The sequence below is a fragment of the Perna viridis genome, unplaced genomic scaffold (genome assembly GCF_037379345.1).
Source record: "Perna viridis isolate PV_CMFRI_1.1 ecotype Kerala unplaced genomic scaffold, ASM3737934v1 SUPER_16.31, whole genome shotgun sequence".
Taxonomy (NCBI): domain Eukaryota; kingdom Metazoa; phylum Mollusca; class Bivalvia; order Mytilida; family Mytilidae; genus Perna; species Perna viridis.
This window is the reverse complement of record NW_028288534.1, coordinates 17,768-31,247: the sequence shown is the minus strand read 5'-3', so window position 1 is coordinate 31,247 and position 13,480 is coordinate 17,768. Positions and strand designations below refer to the sequence as shown.

Genomic DNA, 13,480 nt, shown 5'->3' with positions numbered 1-13,480 from the left:
AGAGTTTAACACATTATTCTTAAGCATTACTTTATATTGATATTTTTTTGTAGATAATGTTTCTGCTATCTCTTGAAGAAAACAATGGATGGAAAAGTCGATATTCCATCATCGTATACAAGTCTTTGAATATTATGTCTGTTGTGCTATAAATGAATGTTCGAGGAAAACAATCGTTATGATTGTTTTACTGTTTGTGCGTGTTGATTGTGAAGTTAAACGCCATAGTAGTGAAATAAATTAATTGGTGCGTTCAATTAATAAGGTGTGAATATATGAGTTATTCTCTATCTTATTCTTGTGCCAGTATTCAAACTTTGTAGTGAAATGCCAGCATGTGAACCGTTCAAACTAATTAGGAAAAAAATGTTAGACATAAGACATTCTTCTGAATACAAGATCATTTTTGTTCGCTCGCTTAACGTTGGTGTTTGCAGCTAACTGAAAAGTAAAAATGAATAATATTGTTTTTGTTGGTGTGTAAATGTGCGCTATCATCAATATGTTTTTATTCAAATTCGGAAATGGATCAGAAACCAATTAAGCGATCCAACTAACTAGATAAATCAGACTTGCTACATATACAAGGCAATTTCCTCCTTGCACCATATCAAAGTTTATAAAGATACAAAGAATGTAAATATAATTAGTGTAGTCAGAAACTAAAATTCTTCTGAATATGATTATTCTTAAGTTATCAACATTAATTATAAAAAAAATGTTGCGCAATATGTCTGACGCTTTTGAGATTGGCGTACATCTTGAAGATACGATTGCTCTTTTTAGAGGGCGCAATCACAAAAAATGCAAAATCATTCTGATTTTATGGAAATAAATGCTACTTTATGACTATTAACTACTATCCGATAGCTGAAAAAGCAGAGCTTACTATTTAAAACGGTTCAAAAAGATTCGAGGTTTCAGTGTTTATACAACTTTGGTGGCTAAAACAACGATGTTGGTTGGTAATTGAAGCTTCCAATCTGTTTAAACCGTTAAAAGCGGTTCATAGAACGTTATTTTCATCCCAATAAAATGATTGAGTAGGTAACAAAATTCTTGCATATGGAGTTTTTAAAACAAGGCTTACAAATAACGATTTTGCAATAAGTCGACAGGATACGTACAAGAATATTCTTTAATTCCTGATTCCAAATATTTAAAAACTGAATGATTTAGTTCAAAGAGTAATTAAGTTTTTGTATTTATCACTGAATTCTTATATTGTTGCTGACTATGACAAATTATTCGAATGTCTTCTTACAGAATGAAATTCAATGGATGTATTGAAATATGGTTGGACAAGTAACTGTCAAGGATACAAAACAATAAGTATATATTAAGGGACATTAGCATATTTTGTAATTAATTGCTATAATATACAGCTCATCATATGCATGCAGAAAAGGTACACGTAAAAAAAGATTGCATACATACAATTGATAAAAGTAGTGTGTTTAGCAGCCAATCATGGGTTCCTCCCATTTTTTGTTTAAAACCTCACAGGCTGGTCTGCACGTTTTCGAAAATATTTTTCGTCTAATTTTCATAATTGGACACACAGTAGTCTACATAAAATCATTTCATAATGATATCTAAATAAAACTCTTTAATGGATTTTTTTATCAACACCTAAATTGTATTCATATTTTTTGAAGGCATTAGTGACGAATGTGCACCTAATTAATATAAGGGAAAATAAAATAACTGTTCTTCTCATACCAATTTAATCAGTATAAATTAGTTTATTTTTTCACCTTTTAACACATTTTGTATTTAGTTCATTTTTACTTCTGTAAATGTGGTTATTATTCACTTATCTATTTTTCATCTGTGTGCTCAACTAAGTCACCTCGCATGTTATATTTTTCCTTGACTTGTGGCCGATTGTATATCTTAATATACATGTAACACAATTTCAGAATCTGTTTGCATCTGTGACGTTTTTTCATAAAATTACCTTCTAGTACACTAAATGCCCTAATTGGTGACTTTTACCTCTTATTTCATCACAAATGGATACAAACATAGACTCTAATGTCCTTTAGATATCTTTTTTCCTACGATACTTAAAAGTTCTACCTTTGTATATCAGAACATTTTTAATTAGTGATTTACACACAAACCTACAATTTATGCAATAGATTGTCTTTCTTTGGTAGTTTATGTTTTCTATTGAAAGACATCCACTCAGAACAACAGAAAGTGAAATATATTTTAGGGAAATATTCAATGAACAGCCTTTCGTTTACTAGATGAGTCCTTACATAAGGATTGATGTTGCTCATTTACATTTGTTACTTTGTATGTACTATTATTTTTTTTTCATGTTCTTTGTTTTGTTGGTCGGTTTTCCATGACTCGTCTTTGTCCCTGGATTACATTCTTCTGATTTCCGTTAAAATCTTGGTTCCCTTGATTACTCTTTAATTAAATTGATCGATGAAGTGAAAACGTAATTAAAAAATAAAAAACAAACAAACAAAACGAAACAAAACAAAACAATACAAAAACAAAAAAGGAATCTAAAAATCAATCATATAAATTTTGCAAGAGTAATCAAGGGAACCACGGTTATAGCGGTAATCAAAGTAATGCAATCCAGGGACAAAGGCCAGATATAGAAAACAGACATACACAACAAAGAACATAAAGTAACTAAAATCATACATACAAAGTAACAAAAGTAAATGAGCAAAAACTTAAAACTGTTGCGAAATGCTGTAAATGACTTCTCATTAGGAGCATTAGTAAAAAATACTTCAAAATTCACGATAAGAAATAAAAATGTAAGCGATTAGAATATTTGTCCTAATTAGGAATAGCGTTAGGTATCTGCCTACAATTAACATTTTTAAGGAAAACTGTCAAGATATAAACTGTGGTAAAGTCATATTAGATGATACTAAGTTATTCGATGTAATAAACAATATTTTTTTTATTTTGTATCCCTTGTTTAATCTGTGAGTTCTTTTTTTTCAGCGTCAAAGAAATCAGATTGACACAGATAGCGAATGGCTAGAACAGAAACATGCATCTATATACAGAAAAAAAACTACCATGAGAAAAAAGTACAAACAGAAACAAACAAACAAGACAAAAACACACAAAAAAATGTTAAATATCACATCCATGTACACACACGAATATTTACAACATAAGTTTTGAAAAGGCTACAAAATTAACTTTTGGATAATAAAAAGAAACAGTCGATCTAACACAAACCATATTACTAAACTCTGAACCATTAATGAGTTGGGTTTATGGTAGTAGAGCCACAGCAACATACACAATTGTTTTATGCCGACAAAATCGAACCTGATTATACATTATGGAAGTTGAGTATTTTTTACAGCATGTAGATGGAAGTAGATGTACTTTTCCAATTTTCGCCAAATTTGTCATAAGATACGATACACAAATAAAGTGTGTGGATCATCATGAAGAGCATTTAGATATAATAAACAAGAATGAAAACAAATCCTGTAATATAGTGTCCTGAACGAGTAATCAAGGGAACCAATATTCTAGGAGACATAAAAAGAATGTTAGAGGACCAGACATGGAAAAAGACAAACACAAAAAAGAAAAAAAAATAATACATACAAAATAACAATAGTAAATGAGCAACTCGGACTCCACTGAAAACTGGGAGCATGGACCAGGTGCACCGGTAGGGTAAGCGTCATCTACTTTTCTTAAAACACCTGCAAAGTCAAGACTGGGGTAGATGAAGAGTTTATTTTTTTAAATAAAAAAAAAATATAAATAAAAAAACATAAAGCCAAACAGTTAAAAAGCAGTACTTACTTTTGCATAAGAATAATAAAATGTAACAGATGGAGATATTATTCAGTTTTTACAACCCGTCGCGATATGGTGCATTATTTGTAAGAAGAATTATTTTTAAGAAGAAAAAGTGTTTTACCTTTCATTGTTTTTCCCTTTTGTGTTTTTGAACGGGGCATAGTTTTCCTTTCCTCGTTTGTCTACCCCGGACTTGACTTTTTATGAGCAACTCGGCGGGTGTTTCTAGAAAAGCAGAGGACCCTTACCCTACCGGTGCACCTGGTCCATGCTCCCAGTTTTTAGTGGAGTCCGAGTTGCTCATTTGCTTTTGTTACTTTGTATGTATGATTTTAGTTACTTTATGTTCTTTGTTGTGTATGTCTGTTTTCCATGTCTGGTCTTTGTCCCTGGATTACATTCTTTTTATTACCACTATAACCTTGGTGCCCTTGATTACTCTTAAATATGCTCCATTACGCCATAGCAAGAGAGTTGCACTTGATATGTTAATATGTGAATTACTGATTAGCTTTGAAATGTAAGATGTAGCCATATTACTTTCAAATTATGATTGAACAATAAATAAACAAAAGTCAAAGACAAATTATAATTGTAATAAAAAGTACCGACACGCTATGATACTCAGGAATCACGAAGAATATTAAAATCATTTAATAAATAGTATTATCAACTAAAAACGCAACTTAATTGCAGCATCTTGTTTTTGTTGAATGACCACATTGTATACATTAATACAACACCGGTGTGTGTTTAGAAACAAAGAGTTTTCAATTCTATATCCTGAAAAGATGAGTTGTTGTAAAATCGGTAAAATTCTTAATAGTCTTTAATTATTGTTTCAGAAGGTTTAAAGGTACTTACTTAGATTATATTTTCTATCAATACGAAGTAACCTTTAAGTATGCACATCGTATTTGTGTATTTATCTGCTGATGAATGCAAAAATGTAAACAAATAAACACAATTTTTTTGCTATTTCAATTTGAATGACAGTGCATCTGAGGATTACGACAACCCTGTGTAAATAGTTAAACAATAAAGTGAGTAACGATAAATCTCTTTTTTGCAATCATGTCGAATAAATTATGTTCTTGTTTATAGTATCCATATGTCCTAATTCTGAACACTGAAATCTTATATACGAAATATCATATATACGGACATTCGACTCGAATTGAAAACTTGCATCAAAGTCCGTATTCAAATCCTGAATTGAACACTTGATTTTTAAACAGTTATGTTCAGGTCGGTATCAGTCGGAACAAGCAATTAATTGTGTACTTTTGTGTGGCTCTACCATAAAGCATAACTCATTGGAGATTACTGGTAAGGTAGTATTGTTTCCTTTGTTATCCAAAGTGATTGCTGTAGCTTTCCTTACCAAAAATGTTTTTAATATTTGTCAATTTACATGGATGTTTTGTGCGATTATTAAAGATAACCTAGATTTTCCCCAAATGATCTAATCAAATGGTTTGAAGTTGTAACGATGTGTTAAAGAAACATCTGATCATTATTTGAAGGAACTCATTTTAGTGCGTTATATTTCATTAGGAAGCTTATAATCTTTGCTTCCATTTGCAGACCCATATCAATAACATAAAATAACATGCTCTAATTAAAATGAAACTTCTTCAGATACATCAACATTCTTGCTTTCTTCAAATTTTTGAATTAAAAAAAAAGATAAATTCAAAAGAAAATATGAATAAGATAAAGGTTAGACTAGGGATTCTTGAACGAAAAAAAAACTCTTGACACTATATGTGAAATAACACCATATGTTAAGTGTATCATAATTGATATTCCATTTTTTTATGTGAATAAAAAAAAAAACACAATTCATGAAAGAAATAGAAATTGATATAGTGGATTTCAACAAATGCACCAGAGTTTAACCTTCATAAAAATAGTTAATACTTACAACGATTACCAAAAGGTCTAAAGAGCTTTTAAGCTCTAAAAGGCTCCGACAACAAAAGTAATAAAATCGATGTTAACAGAACGATGACACCTCTGCTTTTTCTTTAAACGTCAGGTTAGGACACGAAGACAAATTAATAACAAACATAATCAAACAATATTGACATTAGGGCGAAATAATTCATTTCTAATCAAGTATCATGCTGCAAGCGCAGCAGACAACTTAAGATGGCGACAGTAGACAAACATCCGAAATCGATAAAAATTATATTAAGGCAACGAAAAATCACTATAAAACACGCGTAATTTATCAATAATTTGTTGAAAACTAAATTTGATCTTGAACTTGATATCACAAGTGATAAAAAGAACGCTGACCTAAAACTCTACCTGAAGGTTTTAAAAGAAACAGAATGTATTTCTTGGTGAAAGAACTAATACGATAGCACGACGTTTCCAAATTATAGAAAAAAAATGAGTTAAATCGAAAAAAGTAACTTTTAATATAGCCTATAAGTCATATAAGCATAAGCATATTGAAGTCTGTTATGATTAGAAAAAAAGAAAATATCAACGCACCTCGTATTGGGCCTTTCAGAGCTAACTTGAAGGTGTTTTCACTTATTGTAGACCTTTTGGTGAATTCTGTAAGAATAAACTATTTTTATGAAGGTTAAACGCTGGTGCATTTGTTGCAATTCACCATATCTATTATTTTTCTACCATGAATGGTGTTTTTTCTTCACGCCACAAAATGGAACATCAATTAAAATACACATAGCATATGGTGTAATTTATCATATAAACATATAGTGCCAAGAGTTTTGTTTCTTTCAAGAAGCCCTAGTCTAATCAACATAATATTTACATTTTCTTTTTTAATTTAACTTAATTTGATGAAAGCTGTAATGTTGCTTAATCTCATGAAGTTTCATTTTAATTTAGAGCATGTTATTTTATGGTATTTATATGGGTCTGCAAATGGATGCAAAGATTATAAGCTTCCTAATGAAATATAACGCACTAAAATGAGCTCCTGGAAAAAACGATCAGATGTTTCATTAACACATCGTTACAACTTTAACCAATTTGATTAGATCAACTGGGGAAAATCTAGATAGTGTTCAATAATCACATAAAACATCCATGTTAATTAACGAATAATAACAATATTGTTGATAAGGAAAGCTACAACAATCACTTTGGATGACAAAAGGAAACAGTAGTTCTAACATTCCCTTACCACTAATCTCTAATTAGTCATGCTTTATGGTAGAGTCACATAAAAATTACACGATTAATAGTTGTCCTGTTTTTTCCGACTAATACAGAGCTGAACATAACTGTTAAAAAATCATGTGTTAAATTCATCATCTGAATATGGACTTTGCTGAAGTTTCGATTCGAATCAAATGTCCGTAAATACGATATTTCATATATAAAATTTCAGCGTTCAGGAGTAGGAACATTTGGATATATAATAAACAAGAGTGAACATAATTTATTCGACATGATTGTCACAAAGAGATGTATTTTTACTATCTTTAATGATTTTGCTATTTACACAGGGTTGTCGTTGTCCTCAGATGCACTTCCATTGAAATTGAAATAGCAAAAATGCGTTTATTTTTTCACATTTTTGCATTCACCAGCAGCAGAATACACAAATACGATGTGCATACTTAAAAGTTACTTCGTATTGTTAGAAAGAGTAATCAAGGTTATAGCGGTAATCAAAAGAATGCAATCCAGGGACAAAGACCAGACATGGAAAACAGACATCCACAACAAAGAACATAAAGTAACTAAAATCAGAAATACAAAGTAATAAAAAGCAAATGAGCAACTCGGACTCCACTAAAAATTGGGAGTATGGACAAGGTGCACTGGTAGGGTAAGCGTCCTCTGTTTTTCCAGAAACTCATAAAAAGTCAAGTCTGGGGTAGACAAACGAGGAAAGGAAAACCATGACCCGTTGAATAAATCAGTTTTTATGGTGCTGATGGATACACCACAACGATCCATGAGTTCATGATGACGACCATAAAACTTCTGTAGTGATGATATCAATCTTTTAGCAACATAACCCTGTTCCAGAAGCCTATTTGTTAGAGTTCTAGCGCGATACAAAAAAGTACAAAAGTAGTTTCGGCAAGCTCTGGCATAACGTATGAGTTGTAAAAATAGTACATCTATTTCCATCTACATGTTGTATGAATACAATTAATGTCCTAAGGTGATATTGTGACATATTAAGTCGACTCAAAACATGTAATTATGTATGTTTTTGTGGCTCTACTACCATAAGACTAACTAATTAGTGGTTCAGACTTTAGTGGTATATATATATACTATTTTTTCATAATGTTGGGATTATGAGCTTTGTGAAAATTTCAGTCAACAAATGACCTTCTTCAGTGCCTTAAATAAACTGAGTATGTATGAAAGTAAATTGTCTGTGAACGCAACTCAAAGTTTTGATATAAATTAAAGCTGAATGATGAATTGTTTAGGTCATACAATAAGTCTTAAATGACTTGTTTTTATATGAGTTAATTTGATTGTTAATTGTTTGTTTGTTTGTTGGGGTTTAACGTCCGAGCAGCAATATTTCAGCTATATTCAGAAGATGAACATAAAATTGATGATAAAATGAACATGAAATGATGATGAAATGAAAAAAAGGATGGGACACAAGGACAATGGGGTCGACAAAGTTTGATTGCCACTGGAAATAGGGAGAGATGTGTATGGTCGGGCAATTTAGCCTCCTGTGGCGGAACCCTAAGGTTCCTACTCCGGGAGAATACCACAGCAGAGTTTTTAGCGTGAGAGGAACGTTGCATCTTTCCCAACACGGTGCACCACTATGGTTTGCGGTCAGGTTTTCCGTATTATAGTCTGACAACCCCAGCATGTAACACGCCAGGGGTACCCCATACACCACCTGGGGCACACATCCCAGTTGCTCTATAGGCAGAGCATCCTAGCCCCCGGCTAGGGTTCTGGATACTATTTAGTCGCCTTATACGACAAGCTTAGCGCTGCTGCAGGCCTATTCTTTTAACACCCGGACCTGCGCGGGGCGATTGTTAATTAATTTATCTATATATTTATTTAGTGAATGAAATAAATTTGAGGGATAAATAACACCGCTGAATCCGTAAGTTCTATGAAAATCTGAACGAATGCGTTTTGTAAATTATGAAATAATGATGATTTAAAATATGAATGTTTTCCATTTTGTTCATTGTTATAAATAAATGTTAGCTAAAAGAAAGACTAATCAAGGGAACAATGTTTCGACCTAAACTTAAATAAATGTATTCTAAGGATGAAGATTATACAGGCAAACAGACGCATATTATAAATTACATGAAATAATAAAAATAGCACGTACAAAGAAACAGAGGTATATAAACAAATCGGATCTCATTGTGCAGATTGATGCACCATAACGATCCTAGAGTTAATGATTACGACCACTAAATGTCTGAATTGATGACTTTAATCTTGTAGTTTTATAACCCTGTTTGTAAAATTTCTTTAGTATTGAAATATACTTGTTCACGCATCAGTGGTTTATCATCAATATATTTTGATTGATTTTGTTGATGTTATTGTTTATAACAAAGGGAATGTATAAAATTGTTTTCTAGCATCGGTGTGAAATTGTCTTCTTTAATAATTTTAATATTTGCATTTTTCTCAATTTGTTTTATCAAATGTATTTTGGTTTCTTTTTGTTTTTTTTTGCTTTGTTCGTTTGTTTTTGTTTTTATTATTATTGTTGGGCTTTTGTTCTTATTTTCTTTTTTAATTTTGTTTTGGTGGTAACACATAGATGAACCTATCTGCCCTAATCTCTATATTTTGCGGTTTGTTTTGTCGTTTGTTTTGTTTATTTGTACTTTTGGATGGCTCAAATCTGATATGCGTATACTTTTCTTCGATACATCTCTTTCAATCTGTTTTCTTTGATACAGAATTATGCAGATCAAACAATTTATTTTTGTTATTGTTTTGTTTTGTTTTGTTTTTGTTTTTGTTTGTGTTTCATTTTCATTTATTTAGGCTTTCACTTCATCGAATTAAAGAGTAAGCAATGGAACTAAAATTCTAAAGGAAATCAAAAGAATGTAATCCAGGGACAAAGACCAGACGTTGAAAACAGACACACAACACAAAAAACATAAAATAACCTACCTAATTAATACATACAAAGTAACAAATTTAAATGAGCAACCACAATCCTTATGTGAGCACTTCTAATAAAAGTAAGGCTGTTTATTTAAAATTATCCTTAAAATATATTTCACTTTCTGTTATTCTGAGTGGATGCCTTTAAATGAAAACATACATTACAAAAGAAAGATTTATTAGAAAGCCAATAAATACAACTTCCAAACTTTGCATAAATTGTAGATTTGTGTGTAAATCAGAAATAAATAAGGATTCCAATAAAACAAAAGTAGAACGTTTAAGTGTCTAATGAAGTAGGATATCTAAAGGACATTAGATTCTACGTTTGTATCCTTTTGTGGTGAAATTAGAGGTGAAAGTCACCTTATTAGGGCATTTCGTTTACTAGAATGTCATTTTATCAAGAAAAGTCACAAATGCAAACATTTTTTGGAATTATGTTATATTAAGATTTGGCCATTCAAAAAAAAAAAAAAATGTAAATCGTGAAGTGGCTTACTGATTAGTGATTCACACATATGAAAAATAGATAAATGAATAATAGCCACATTTAAAGAGATTAAAAAGAACTACAGACAAAATATTTTAAAAGGTAAAAATTGAAATAATTTATACTGATTGATTTCGTATAAGAGGCACAGTTAAATTATATAACCTTTGGTATAACTAGAGCCTGACAACAAATAAACTGAATGTAACTGCTCTCAGAACAGTAAACAACAAGCGTTCACGAAGTTAAATCAATGGATGATATGTTGATCATAGTGGCTTTAAACTTAGTTATTATTCTTTGTCACATTGTACACTTTGTTGAACAAAATAACAATAATACACACAAAAAAACTTTTGTAAACAGAATTGAACTCAAAATCTAGATTTCTGTAATTCATGTTTATCTTTCAAATTCTTTTATGAGTTTGCAGTGCTCTATTTGCAATTGGTCAAGACCGCTATATAATATAGTATAGGTATAATTTGCGGAAAAATATCTTCCTTTCAACGTACATTTGTTCTTTTAATAATTTTAGGAACTTTTGAAAATTTAATATTTTTGCATTTGAATATTTAAAATTTCAATACTTCAGTTTCAATGTTCATTAAACTGTTTAAAAGAACTCATTTTCTAAACGATTATATAAAAACAAGTCGAAATTAACTTAATATATAAAGGAGATGTGGTATGATTGGCAATGAGACAGTCAACCAGCAAGACCATTAAACTCCTAAATTGATCATATACACAGATAAACTTTAAACAGATGGGTATCTGTTATCCCTGTCTGACTATCTTTTTTTTTCTTTTTTACCATTAAAAACCAGGTTCTTGGCACTTAAAAATATTAGTCAGGTTACACAAAGCTATTTACAACTTAAATACCAATCGAAAATCAAATGGGAAAAGGCAGAAAAAAAATGAATTTTAAATGGAGGCCAAATACGGAAATGTACATGAGGAGATACACAAATTTTTGCTTCAAACGAATAAAAATACCTTTATTTTCTTACTTCATTCAAGAAACTAAGGATCCGACGATTGGAAGGGGTTTTTCAACTTACGTGTAGATAAAGCAATGACACGTGTTTAAAAGGTCTCATAATAAACAAAGCAGAATAAGATTGTTTTTTATTTTAAAAACTATCCTTTTTCACATGCAAATTTTAGTTTTTTTTTATATATGATTTATGTTATTTTTATTATGTTTGACTTTTTTATTTATAACACTTTTGAATTGTGTGCGCATTTGAATCATCCACCTGCTGACGCAACAATTACAACCAAAAGGAGACTTCCCGTTCTTCATCAAACCAAATACCTGCAAAAGATTTGGTTGAAGACATAAATTAGACTTACAGTAAGATATGATATCTCCAGAAATTCCAGGTAATATCTAAAAAAAAAAAAAAAAAAAACAACAGTTGCAATAGTACAAGGTAGCACAACACACCTGACCTCTCCTTCCTGCCATACCTATCTCCTGAAAACAATTTTCTCGGAGGCCTTACAAGTGTGATATTTACAACAGAAAAGAGGTAAAATCCCACATATACCTAAAACAAGGGTGATAAACAGTAACCTAAATTATGTTAAACTATCGCGTTGATGATTGAATGTTCTCTCATGTGTGCATCTGTTTTTGTCTTTCTAGTTTTACTTGTCAATACCAACTACCTACAATCTGACAAGGTAACTTCATACAACCTGTCATGAATTAACTCTGTTTGCGAAATCGAGAGAATAATTTGTTAGGGAGTGAGGGGTTGAAAGATATATTTGTGTAGCAAACAGTAACTTAATATTCATATCCAGGGCTGTTTCCATCACGGCTGTCGTGACAAACACAAAACATTAACCTTTAATAACCTATACTAGATGGTAATCAAATAAAGGGTAATGTTGTACTAATAGGAAATATATGCTGACGCATCTTATACAATGTTGCCGTAATACCAAATTCCAATAATCCAAGGCATCTTAGATGTCAACAATTTAATTAACATTTTTTATGCACGCTTAAAACAAATTATCTCTGCACACATATATTTAAAATTCACCAAACTCTACAAATGTGTAAATTTACTCACGTATGTATAGTATCGTTATATGAATGAGGCTTTAGACATATTGAAGATGCCAAAACAAAATCAATTATAAACAAACAAAAGTAACATCAAAGATAGTGTTAAACGGTAATGTTTGTTTGTTGTTACCTGGCTGTTACATATAATGTTATCAAAGTTTTTTAATTGATCTGAATCAACAAGTAGAAAAAGCATTGAAAAACTTACATCACAAGTTAATTTAAAAAAAAATGCTATTTCCACGATAAAACTACTGACGTATATCGGGAAAAAGAAAAATGCATTCGTTAAGAATTTCATTACGTTTAAGCAAAGCATGTGATACGGCAACAGGTAACCAACTACATTTAAAACACAGAATGACATACAAGAATGAATGTCCATCCGCAAAAAAAAACATTGACAGTTTGAATATTTAAAATTGCAGATTCCCTATGTTCCAATATACAAAGAATTTGCGCTTATATGTTTGTTGAGGATCATAAATGAAACATGTTAGTAACTTGCATTATATATATTTCAACTGTAAATTGTCTGTAATAAATATTAAAAGAAATTTGGCCATTAGCATGTAACTTTATATTTGTACTATGCCGACAAGAAAAATTACAATTCATAAGATTTCGGCTAGTTTTGAAGGGTATTAATGTTAAAACAAAGTTTAATTTCTTCAAAATTAATAACATAGTCTTTTTTGTATCTACCGAGCATGCTAAGTTGTTTCAATTTGTATTAAAAACTCGCTATGAAGTGAAAAAGAATAGAGAGTCGATTGCTGTAAAAGAAGCCCATTTGTATCTTATCAGCCATTATTTATATTTTACGCATCGATAATATGTTATTAGCCGTCTTTCAACGTTTTCATCTCGGTTGGGGTGTTGTGCCTTTGACAAAAAAACAATACATATTCTGGTTATATTTTCTGTGCGATGTAATTTAGACCATTCAAAATTTTAAAATGTGC

At 30.8% G+C, this 13,480-nt stretch overlaps 1 long non-coding RNA gene across 1 annotated transcript; it reads left to right on the top strand.

The window, feature by feature from the left end:
• Window positions 1-1,125: 1,125 nt before the first annotated feature.
• On the top strand, window positions 1,126-3,445 carry LOC148596410 (uncharacterized). Its single transcript, XR_015919280.1, has 2 exons — window positions 1,126-1,332; window positions 2,983-3,445. It is a non-coding gene; the product is annotated as an uncharacterized LOC148596410 (long non-coding RNA).
• The last annotated feature ends 10,035 nt before the right edge of the window (window positions 3,446-13,480 follow it).